Genomic DNA, 12,916 nt, shown 5'->3' on the forward strand with positions numbered 1-12,916 from the left:
AGACTGCCAGTTTTGAAGATGTGCCAGATGTCTATATGGCTAAATTCTATAGCTCTTAGAAATGAAATATCAAAACTAAACTTAATACATGGCTTGCTATTGCAACTCTACTGCATATATAGTGTAATAGATTTGCCAAACAGGGGACTACAAATTCCATCAACCACCTCCCCATTCTACATGCTCTTCTCCAGCCAGGTGAGGGGAAAGGTCCTGATCTAGGAAATGGCTGGGCTCTGTTCGGGAGTAGGAGCCATGTGGCAGCAGGGAGCTGGAAAGAAGCCCCAGGTACTGTGGACAGGGCAGTGTATGGAAAAGGCTGTGATGGCCGGACATCAAAGATGGGTGCAGGTCTGTGCATGACTTATAAAGGAGTAGCTGCAGCTAATCAGGGAACCAGATCAGAGAGGCCCCAATGAAAGACACTAACTGAGCCTGGCTTGGAAATCCACAAATGCTTATTTGCTTGAACAGACACTGGACTAGAGAGATCACCCCAGGCATGAGGACCATGACTGTCAACTGGACTGCCCCAGGGATCCAAAGAGGAACTGCTATGGCTCACCTTGAACCCTAACTGTTTAAACCTCTGTACTTAGGGTACCTGCAACCTTTCCCTTTCCTGCCAGCCCTAGTAAAAACCTTTCCCTTAGCCATGTGTCTGAGCAGTGATGGGACCCACCAGGGCTAACGCCTACAAGGCCTAGCTGCTGGAGCACCTACAGTGCTTGCCTCCAAAACATAGCACACTTGGCATGCAACTGGCACCCTAGGGGTTTAGGGTATAGAGTAACCCCAATAACTACAATATCAAACACGGCACATAATAAGTGGACTGGTCTCCCCATGCCATTAGTCAAGATGACATGGAATTACTGCACATACCCGCCATTGACTCGTTTTCCTGTCAACAGAGTTTATAAGCTACGTTTTAAATAACCCTGCCATTGAAAAGGCTACAGGAACAAAATGGCCTGAGCCGTACCATTTAGAATGCAGCTCCTGATACTGAACATAGCAAATCCACACATCCCCAGACTTCGTTCTATTTTGGTTCAGGGCTACCTCCAGTTAATGAAGTTGCAATTTGCATATAAAGCATGGCTCCTGCATGTTTGGATTCTCAGATCTTGTTAACAAGATCCATAATGGTCTGTTTGCTATATTGTGACATAATCCTTGCCTCTCTCTGAGGCTCAGAAAGGTAAGTATTGCTACTAGTTTCCTATGTAGTTGTTTATCCACTTTGGACTTTGAAAGAGAAGCAGTTATTTTTATCAGTTGATTATGCATACACTCCCTGCTGGTGGCATCCCTTCATTGTAGAAGTGGCATCCTGGTATCAGCATTGTGCCCAGAAGCTATGCTAGAAATAAGGACTCAACCTCCCTCAGGCTCAAAACATGCACATTGTGCTGTAAAATGAAGATATGCAATTATTTGGCTGCTTGTCTGAAAGCGTGAGTGTGCCTTTGATGAGCTATCAGAAACTCGAGACAGCAATGGTGAAGAATTTGCTTCCTGGAAGCCAGGAGCCTCTTCAACAGAGTGAGGATGAAGATGAAGGGCAAATGTTTCTCCCATCCTCTACCCTTTCTTCAGAAAGTCTTCAGGTGGTCTAGTTGACCTTTCCCCTCCCGTAGTTCTTGCTTGAAGACGGTGCATGTGTTGGTTTGGTAACAGTAGTGGCAATATTAATTCTCAGTGCTAGAGACATAGTAAAAGTAAGGTAGGTGCTATTGCCCTGTAGTGATGCAAAGCTTGAGGAATGCCATTTTCCTTCTCTTTCACTTTAAGTGTTATTCTGGTGCACTGACATCAATAAACAGTACTGCAAAGCACACAGTACAGGGTCTTTCTGTAGCTAGCACTCTTTGTGGGTTAATCAAACTTTAGGGAGTGGTCACAACCCTCACTGGGGTTGCAAACAGGTGTCAGAGAATTGTGAGCATCCTGCCCTTCCCATATTGCTAAATAGGAGGGAGTTCTCCATATGGGTAAGGTCGAGAACCACTGCTTGAGGGCAATGTCTTATGGAAGGGAGCTCTATAAACCACAGGTCAGTTGCCAAAACAAGATGTCTGTTGCTCCAACAAGTTCTATTGCCCTCTTTCTCACCAAAATCGTTTCTGTCTAACCCAGCTGAATCTTCAGTCAATTGCGTCTCATCCCCAGGCTGATCCTGCTTAGGGACTGGGAGATCTGACAACACTGATGACACTGCTTCTCCATACTCTTTCTGGGGTTTTTCTTCCCACTCCCATTTACTTTCCCTGTATTTTTCCTTGATTTTCTTGGACTAGTGAAAAATGGTACATATGAGAAAACCTGCTGCATCTAAGATCACAATGCTTCTACAACTTTCTTCTCTTTTCAGTTTTCTACAAAATACAAGTTTTCATATTTTCTGCAGTGATCGTCTTCTCAGTTACAGCCCTCCCTCTACATTCATCTTCTGTCAAATGGCCTCATGTGATGGCAATCCAGCCATTTGACCAAAGTGGAGTAGTCATGGCTCTCTTTTGAGTCAAACCACCATCAAGTCTGTAAGCTTATATACAGAGAGACAAAGAGGTCATGTCCTTGTAGAAATCAAAAGGAGCAACCACCAGTCAGAAATCTGCTCAGATAACAACCAAAACACATCAGATTATAAATATGAGAGACACACAGCAGCTGGGACCCCTACCTCTTATCTCTATAGGATTATAAAGCAAAGATAGACAGGCAAAGAGCTGGCACCAACTACACTGTTTCCAAAAGACAGAAGATGTAACAGATGATACCTAAAAAGTGGCTTTGCTAGTTTGTAATTCCACATTCAAAGCCCCAAAAGCTAGAAATATCTACTGGATAAAAGCAGCAAGAGCTCTAGATAACCACTATTCCTATTTAAAAAAAACAGGACTGCTTTTAAACTCCCACCCAAATTCACAAGAAGCTAGTAATGTCTATACCTCAAAAGGTTCTAAGTGTTGGCTGAGTTGGGATAAACATTCAAAAGTCTGATATTTATTTGTTTGGATCTGAAACTTCTTTGTTCTGCAAACTGGACTGGAATTCTTACAAGATCCATACTTTTTGGATTTATCCAGGTCGGAACTACCAAAAAAACAAAAAAAAACCTAATGCACAATTGCAAAAATGCTTCTTCACAGAAGCCTTTACAGTTGAAGATATCCATTTCCACACAGCCAGGGAATGCATACAAACAAACCAGAAATTTGTTATTTAGTTTTGTTTTTCAGTTAAAAGAAGTTTGGTTAAGTTGCAATAAAGTTACTTGAAGTTTGGTGCTAAGTTTCGGGGCAGCTGCTATTTCACCCATACCAGTTAGCCCATGTAGACATCCTGAAGGAGGGGAAAATTAAAGCAGAAGTTGAATGCAAACAGTGATTTCCATCTGCTTTACCCCAACATAGCAAACATACTGTGACTAGCCTCTCCCATGGTATTTTGAAATTTCCACATCCTGCCTGATGAGAGGAAGGAGAAACGCTCAAGAATTATTTTTAAAAGAAGGCGGCAAAGAGTCCTGTGGCACCTTATAGACTAACAGACGTATTGGAGCATAAGCTTTCATGGGTGAATAGCCACTTCTTCAGATGCATGTAGTCGAAATTTCCAAAGGCAGGTATAAATATGCAAGCAAGAACCAGGCTAGAGATAACGAGGTTAGTTCAATCAGGGAGGATGAGGCTCTCTTTTAGCAGTTGAGGTGTGAACGCCAAGGGAGGAGAAACTGCTTTTGTAGTTGGTGAGCCAATCACCGTCTGGGTTTAATCCTGAGCTGATGGTGTCAAATTTGCAAATGAACTCAAGCTCAGCAGTTTCTCTTTGAAATCTGGTCCTGAAGTTTTTTTGCTGCAGGATTCATAAATTCATAGATACTAAGGTTAGAAGGGACCATTCTGATCATCTAGTCCAACCTCCTGCACAACGCAGGCCACAGAATCTCACCCACCCACTCCTGCGAAAAACCTCTCACCAATGTCTGAGCTATTAAAGTCCTCAAATCGTGGTTTAAAGACTTCAAGGAGCAGAGAATCCTCCAGCAAGTGACCCGTGCCCCATGCTACAGAGGAAGGTGAAAAACCTCCAGGGCCTCTTCCAATCTGCCCTGGAGGAAAATTCCTTCCCGACCCCAAATATGGTGATCAGCTAAACCTTGAACATGTGGGCAAGATTCACCAGCAAGATACTACAGAAAATTCTTTGCTGGGTAACTCAGATCTCACACCATCTAACATCCCATCACAGGCCATTAGGCCTATTTACCAATTAATTACCAAAATCATGTTATCCCATCTGCTATTGTGTGTCCAGGGAGATTGAAGTGTTCTCCTACAGGTTTTTGTATATTGCCATTCCTAATATCTGATTTGTGTCCATTTATCTGGCCAGTGGCAGATGGGAGTGTGCATTTCCGGCCACTAGGGACATATGGGCATCCAGCAACAGTGAGGAGTCCAAGTGGACTTGAAAGCCACTAACCAAGTACAGTCAGAGACAGGGCCCTGCTCTACTGGGGGATATTGTAAAGGAGGCAAGTTCTTCAAAGCATTTTCCTATTCCTACGAGCATAACCTCAGTCTTACCCAGGTTCAGCTTTAGTCAGTTGCTCTTCATCCTGGTGCTGATTTTGGCTGGCTAAGGAGCCAGCTGGGAGATGATGCTGTTTACATCTCAGGTAAAGAAAATGTAAAGATGGTTTGTGTGCTGCTGGCATTCCAGCCCATATTGTCTCATTAGCTCTTCGCAAAGGCTTCTTATAGATGCTGGAGTACTGTGTCCAGTTTTGGGCCCCACACTACAAGAAGGATGTGGATAAATTGGAAAGAGTACAGCGAAGGGCAACAAAAATGATTAGGGGTCTAGAGCACATGACTTATGAGGAGAGGCTGAGGGAGCTGGGATTGTTTAGTCTGCAGAAGAGAAGAATGAGGGGGGATTTGATAGCTGCTTTCAACTACCTGAAAGGGGGTTTCAAAGAGGATGGCTCTAGACTGTTCTCAATGGTAGCAGATGACAGAACGAGGAGTAATGGTCTCAAGTTGCAATGGGGGAGGTTTAGATTGGATATTAGGAAAAACTTTTTCACTAAGAGGGTGGTGAAACACTGGAATGCGCTACCTAGGGAGGTGGTAGAATCTCCTTCCTTAGAGGTTTTTAAGGTCAGGCTTGACAAAGCCCTGGCTAGGATGATTTAACTGGGACTTGGTCCTGCTTTGAGCAGGGGGTTGGACTAGATGACCTTCTGGGGTCCCTTCCAACCCTGATATTCTATGATTCTATATTCTATGCTGATTTATATCAGCAAGTGCCGTGAACTTTGTGGTATTTTGCAGGTGAGGACTCTGGTGGTGGGAAGGATTGGGGTCCATTAAACTAGAGAGGAGCTATTTGAGGGCATTCGAACTCACCCCTGCAGCTTCTTGGAGATAGGATGGAGTGCTTAGCAGTCAGTGGTATCAAGTGCTGCAGAGAGGTCGAGCAGGAGAAGGATGGACCCTGTCTCTTGTCTGTAAACAGGAAGAGCATCTCCCAGAGCAACAAGTGCCATCTCTGTACAACGTCCTGGCCTGAAGCATGACAGAGTGATCCAGGATACTGGAAACATGTCAATCTGGCATTGGAGATTTTTTGCTAGCTTCTCAGTGAGCTTGCTGAGAAAAGGGAAGCAAGACATTGGGCAGTACTTTGAGAGGCCTTAGGCATCAAGTATGATTACGCAAATAGGTCAGGTCAAAAGCAAACCTGATTTCATTCTTGGATGAGATTACAAGTTTGGTTAATAAAAGTAACTGTGCAGAGGTAATATACTTGGACTTTTGTAAAGTGTTTGACTTAGTACTGCATGACACTGAGTAAAAACTACTGTACTATATCAATAAAGCACGTTAAATGGGTTAAGAACTAGCTGATAGATCTCAAAAAATAATCAATGGGGAACTATCATCAAATGTGGGTGTTTAGTGGGGTTCCACAGTGTGATGCATCCCAAAGGTACCCAGAGTTGTGAGGCACTTCGCTTCCACCTGCCCTTAGCATGAAGAAGCCTTGATTGTACCTGGTGTGGGTCAGCACTCCAATTCCACCAGTTCTGGCAACACAAGCACTGCCCTCTAGGCCTCCACATGCCTCACTCTCTCTCTCTTTCTTTACAGGTTAACGATGGGCACACTACAACCCCCAAGCCTTCCAAGAGTCCACCTGCAGCATCCAGCCCCTGTTCTACTGGATACTGCCAAAGGAACAGTATGCCCCAGCTTACCAGTTACACCTCAGGGTCACCACTTTGCTCAACGTGCAGTACTCAGGTTTAGAGTAAAAACACAAAGAAGTTTATTTAACAGAAATTGGAAAAGAATCAAGTAATTAATGGAAACAAATGGTAACATATAAAATACAATCATAACATACTTTCTAGAGTCCAAACTTAACTAATAAGCCATTCCCCTGTCTCGTAAAGGCTAGCTCATCCAAAGTTTCTCTCTGAACATCAGACGGTCACACCAGCTGTGATCCTCCATTCATAAAACAAGCCAGCTGACAGCTTGCCTTCCCCCCTCCTCAGTGAAGGATAACTGTGGGTACCTCTGCACCTGCATATATCGCAGATCCTTTGTCTTCACTTGTAAAAATTCACATGGTCTAGAATGTCCCCTGGAGATTTTGCACTCACTTGATTAGCATTTTGCTCATATTTTACATTGGTGTTCATTGTGAAGTATACAACACTCAAGATAAAAATAGCCGAACAGGTAGATAAGCATCTCCTCCCTCAAAGAAACTTGATTATATCTTCTGGTGACCAGCCCAAAGTCAGACCTTAAGAATATAATTTTCAGTATGTATACATAACGCCTAACACACTATCTGTACATAAATTTTGCAATGATATGAGAACCAGTGTGACATTCTTTGATGAACTAGTATGCAGACATCAGACCAAGAGGATGCCTGTAACTCTTATGCACCCCTGTGCTCTTTGCCAGTTAGCACCAAGATGTCCTTGGACCACAGGATGTTTCTAGTGGGGTTCCACAAGTATCGGTACTATGCCCGACACTATTCAACATTTTCATCAATGATCTGGAAATCACCGCCGATACAGTTTGTGGATGACACAAAGATTGGAGAAATATTAAATAAGATGAGGACAGGGCAATCTGGATTACTTGGTAATATGTTTTAATACAGTGAAAATGTAGCATTTTACTTCTAGGAACAAGGTATGTAAGCCATAATTGCAGAATGGGGGACTGTATCCTGGAAAGCAGTGGGCTCCGAAAAGGATTTAGTGGTCACATTGGACAAGCAACTCAACATGAGCTCCCAGTGCAATGCTGTGGCAAAAAAGGGCTAGTGTGATCCTTGGATGTATAAACAGGGGAGTAGGAAAAAGGAGCAGGGAGGTGACTTGACCTCTGTATACAGCATTGGTGAGTCCAATCAGCAATACTGCTACAGTTCCGGTGTCCACGTTTTTTAAAAGGATGTTAAAAAAAAAATCAGAGAGGATACAGAAGAGAGCCACAAAAGTTATTCAAGGGCTGGAGAAAATGTCATACAGTGAGACTTAGAGAGCTCAATCTGTTTAGTTTATCAAAAAGAAGCATGAAAAGTGACTTGATCACAGCGTATATGTACCTTCATGGGGAGAAAATACTGAGTACTATAGGTTCTTTAATCAAGCAGAGAAAGGCAAAACAAGAACCAATGGCTGGACACTGAAGCCAGACACATTCAAATTAGAGGTTAGGCACACATTTTTAACAGCGAGGGTGATTAACCATTGAAACAAATTACCAATGGAAGCAGTTGATTCTCCTTCTCTTCATATCATCAAATCAAGACTGGATGCCTTTCTGGTAGATGCTCTAGTCCACCACAAGTTACTAGGCTTAACAAAGGGTTACATGGGTGAAATGTAAGGGTCTGTGAGTAGAGCTGGTCTGGAACTTTGACAAAATATTTGTTTCCCCATCAGAAAATGCCAATTCGTTGAAACTGAAACTTTCACAGAAACATATCAGTTTTGATAGGAAGGTTTTTTAGGTTCAGGATGGAATTTCTGGAGGGTGGGGAGAGAGAAAGAGAGAGAGAGAGAGAGAGAGAGAGATCCACCCCAGAACAGCCTGATGGTTAGGATAGTCACGTGGAACATGGAAGACCCAGTGTCAAGTCTCTGCTCTGAATCAGACAGAAAAGGGCCTGGAACCAAAGTCAACCACTTCCCAGGCCAGTCCCCTAACCACCCAGCTAGAGAGGCATGCTTTCAAACATGGAACATTTTGAAGAGTCATATTTTCATTCTGATGAGGCATGAAAACATATTTCAAAACCTTGACATTCTTGCCAAAATGAAATTCTTGTTTTAGCCAGCCCTGCCAGAGCTGTACAGGATGTCAGACTAGATGACGTAATGGTCCCTTCGGGCCTTAAATGCTACTACTCTATGAAAAGCAGTGGATTATTTAGTAGTGGCTGGATGATTGCCTGTTTTATGGTAGGTGGTGAATTTTCCCTGGTCAGAATAGGTGTTTGACACTGTTGGTAGGAGACCTGGGTATTATTTAATCTGTACTGAGTCACGAGGAGAAGAGAGCAGCATGGAGGGAGAAAAAGAGAATGGAAGTCACTGGGTCCAAGACAAGAGACTCAGTGAGACAGACAATTGCCCTGTTGGACTGCCTACTGTCTTCAACTCTTTCATGTTGTGCGCTTTCCCCACATCAGAAGTGCCCTCCAGTGCACACTGCACTTCTCACCTTGGGGAAGCTCTGGAGCATGCATGTTTTGAATCCCAGCAGACAGCCAGACTTGTTGAGATCTATCTGACAAAACATCAACAAAGATGAAGGGGTGCCCTGGGGCACCTCGGAGCAGATATGGGAATGCTCATTCCAGCCTTCAAACAGCTCAGGTGGGAGCTGCAGTTTTTGTTCATTCTTATGTTTTGCTCAGCTGCTTTGCTTCTCCCAGCCCTACACCTGGTTTAACTAGTTACATCCTTCAAAAAGTAACAGCATTAAATCTGAGCCTCCAAGATTTTCAGGTGGTTTAAACACCTTACAAGGGGAGACTGGATCGCTCATAGGATCAGTCTTGGAATAAAGATGCTTTTCCCTTCTGGGTGGCTCATTCAAAGCCAGCCCATGACAGCAGAGACAGAAAGTGGTTGCTATATCTGTAAAGTGGCCTGTGTGAAACCATACAACTGGCATCCTCAACAGAAAGAGCTAAGATTGAATGGATGTAGCAATAGAACTAGTAGGCCTCCATCCAAACTTGGAAGCACCACATTAACATGGTAGCATAGAAAACCTTTTATTTGATCTATGGGTGCCATAAAGCATTGCGTTCATATGAAAAATGGGGAAGCGGAGGGTTAAAGTAAATCCTAACAAATAAGTCTCAGAACAGTTTGAAATACCCAGGCCAAAAAGCAAACCATATAAACTCTAGTGGTTATATGGATGTGTGTTAATTTTTTATCTATGGTTTATTTATAGACTATTTTTATAGCTCTCCATTTTCATTTCAAAAAGCAATTGCTCAAAATAGAAGAGCGAAATCACAAAACAAAATCCCAACCTTCATCGGCGAGAACACCCAGCCACCTGCTCAACATTTATAACACTGCAAAACGCAGGCCCCAACTTAGCAAAGCACGTTAGCACCTGATCAAGTGTTTTGTTGAACTGGGACCTTGGGTTTCAGTTATGAACTTTATTTGCATCTGTAAAGTTACTCACATTTCCAAGTATTTGCAGAATCATCAGCTGTTTGCCTGCTAAAGACAGCAAAGTTTCCAAAAAAACAGTTCATGGACTTTTTAAATATGTCTGTACAGCAACTCTCCATTCATTCTTACTTCTGTAACGTTCACCAACAATTTATTATAGGGGGCTATTTGAGTTATTAAGTGCTGCTAATGTAGGGGGCCTGCAGTAATAGCAAGGTGCTTGCCTATTGCTAGATGACCTGGGTATGCAAAGTAGCTGATTTATCATCACTCTGCTTTGAGTTTGTCTTATGCTCCCAAAATTATAATGAACTGCCTTATTAAAAAATAAATTTACAGAAAAGTATGTGATCCACTGCAACATAATTCACTTTGTGTGACTTCTCAGCACAATGCCAGAATGGATCTCATGGGCAGCTGAGGAGGATATGCACCATGTATATGGAGAAATGAAGACTGATAGCACCTAATCAATCCATCTCATACCTGCTACAATATTTGTAATACATAACTTCCCAGGCTTATGGCTGTCTACAGTTTCAGTCCACAAAAAGCCTTGGAGTGGCATTAGAGGATTTGATTTCTCATGAAGTCAGAATCAGATACCTCATAGTAAGCACGTTGGTTTCAGCTCAGCCTACATCCATACCACTGTCCTTTTAAAGTGTTGTGGTTATTGCTACCTCTTTATTTTTTCCTCTTCTAAAGCCTTGATCTAGCTCTAGCCAGATATGAATTGCTCATCTTACATATATATGCCAAAAGAGATAATGGCATTAAAGGCTTTTCCTTGTACATTTTGACATGAGAAAGTACCTAGCTCTTCTCCTTAAAGAAAGAAGTGAATTAGTTTCACACGGTAAAACTAAAGTTGGTTTCCTCTGCACAAAACCATGAAGATATTTATATATAATTTATCTTTCTAAGTTGCCATGTGGCAAAAGACCTCTTGCTGTGCAGCAAGCTTCCCTTGCTACTTAGAGAGAATTACGTGATTAAATAGAGACCTGAAAAGTTTTGAACAAGCATTGAAGAAGAAAAGGTTTCCTCTTAAAGCCTTAATGAAGTGGGCTCATTCCTCCTCCAACATCAACTTAGCCTTGTGTAGTTTGTTTTCACTCTGGTTAATCACTGACCAAAGCTGTAGTGCGGACCACCAGTTTCCAATAAACCATAAAAGGCAGATCAGAAGCCATTGTTCTTTTCTGTAGAGCTTAGCAGACAACAGCTGAATAAACCTGTTCAGAGTCAGAACAGTCAAGCAGGAACAGAAGCCCAACAATCAGCTACGGTGAATCCTGAAAAGTAAATTAATTTATTATGACATAATCGACAGCATGTGCAAAGACACTACTCCAGTCCTATGCAATTTTAGGTAATTAAATATGGAACAATTAATATACAGTAATTAGAAAAAGCAACAGAGAATTATCCCCCAATGTATCTGTCCCATGTAGGATGCACAACTGCAGGCCAATACCTCTTTCACCACCTGACAAAGATTTTGGAAAAATTCACCTGAAGAAGCAGTGCCCCCTATAAAATTACGTCTTTGGAATTAAACCTAGGAAAGCTATTACAACTGAAACAACAACAGAAGCAGAAGAAACAGCCTTGAATACCGCAGGAAGGATATTACCGTAACTGATTATGATCACATTTTCATGTAAATAACAAAACTGTAGGTAATTTTTTCCTTATGAGATACATATTTTGTCTTACTATGTCATTCAAACTTTGAGCTCTTACAAGAATAATTTCAGTGGTTCTTTTTGCCACAGAAAAGATCTCTCCTTGCCAAAACGCCACCATTTCTTTTAAAATACATATCCTCATCTGCTAATGTGAAGATTTTGCAATCAATTAATTAGTCAACTTCTTAAAATATTACCAGCTAACCCCCAGACGCCTTTCTTTTGTTCTGAGTTTGCTTCTGCCCTTTCGCCTGAAGCCCATCTTACAAAGTTCTTATTGAATGCAGTGCCACCCACAGGTCAAGATCTGATCAGCTGCATCCTTCCCTGCTTGCCATCAGAGCTGCAAACCGGTAATGACTCCATCAGTTGTTTCTACTCCAATATATTTCTTACAGAGCTATTTGTTGATAAGGATCCAGGCTTAAGAAGCAAAATGACAAATTAAAAATGCTAGCCAGTGGTGCTGAAGAGCACTTTAGAAGAACAGGCACATCAGTGTGCATAGGGAGCACTGAATGGCTAAATTGTACCTCTTTCTTCCTTCCCCAAAAAGATCTTTGAAGATGGAAGAGACAGTCTTCTTTCTATGGCTGTAAACAAAGGTGGCATCACCTATCATCTCCTTCCCTAACTCCAACTCCTAAACGGTGAGTTAATGCCACACACTTCTCTCCTATGTGATCTCCAAGACTTTTCTTCTGAGTTGTCTCAGGAATGTGAAGATTTCATATTCACATTCAGAGCTGTAATCACGACAACACACATGATGCTATTTAAATGTGGCAAATGCTTAAACCACTAATTTCAGTGTCCAAGAACTGGAAATTTACTACTAGTTGGTATGTGATATGTCCTAAAGACAGAGGTAAGACAAGGCTTCCCTCCATCTGCTCTGGTCAGTTCCTTTTCCCCAGCTGGCATCAGTGTGTCATTTCTATTCTCCACACTCTTGGAACTTCTGACAGCTAAAGCTGTGAGATAGGTGATCATTCCAGATACATTTGTGATGCATGATATGCCATACAAACCAGCTAACTTCCAAGTGGTGCTAAATATCATTTTAGAAATTATCATAGGCAAGTGAATGTACATCCTGTATATTGTCTTTCAATGGCTTTTTAGTCAAGGCAGAATGATTTCCAATTTCATTGAGGGTCATCTGAAAACAAATACAGGGTATTCATTTTGCAAAGGCCTGTACATTAAACCAATTACAGCCAAATTACTTTTCCAATTGTCTGTTTTAAGAGTGACAAGAGATTTGTATTATTCATTCTAATAAAACTTGGTTGCACTGGCAAAAATAATACTTTTCTTTTTAAATAGACCTTCAGGAGATGGCAGAAATATTAGCTAAGGCAGAGTTACTATCACATTCTGAAAATACAATTCAAAATAACCTAAAAGGCTCTTCCCTAGAGCAGCAGATATACCAAACCTTGGATGCCTCATACTGTAGAGCAAAGAT

Source organism: Dermochelys coriacea, chromosome 9 (assembly GCF_009764565.3).
Source record: "Dermochelys coriacea isolate rDerCor1 chromosome 9, rDerCor1.pri.v4, whole genome shotgun sequence".
In the NCBI taxonomy this organism is placed as follows: domain Eukaryota; kingdom Metazoa; phylum Chordata; order Testudines; family Dermochelyidae; genus Dermochelys; species Dermochelys coriacea.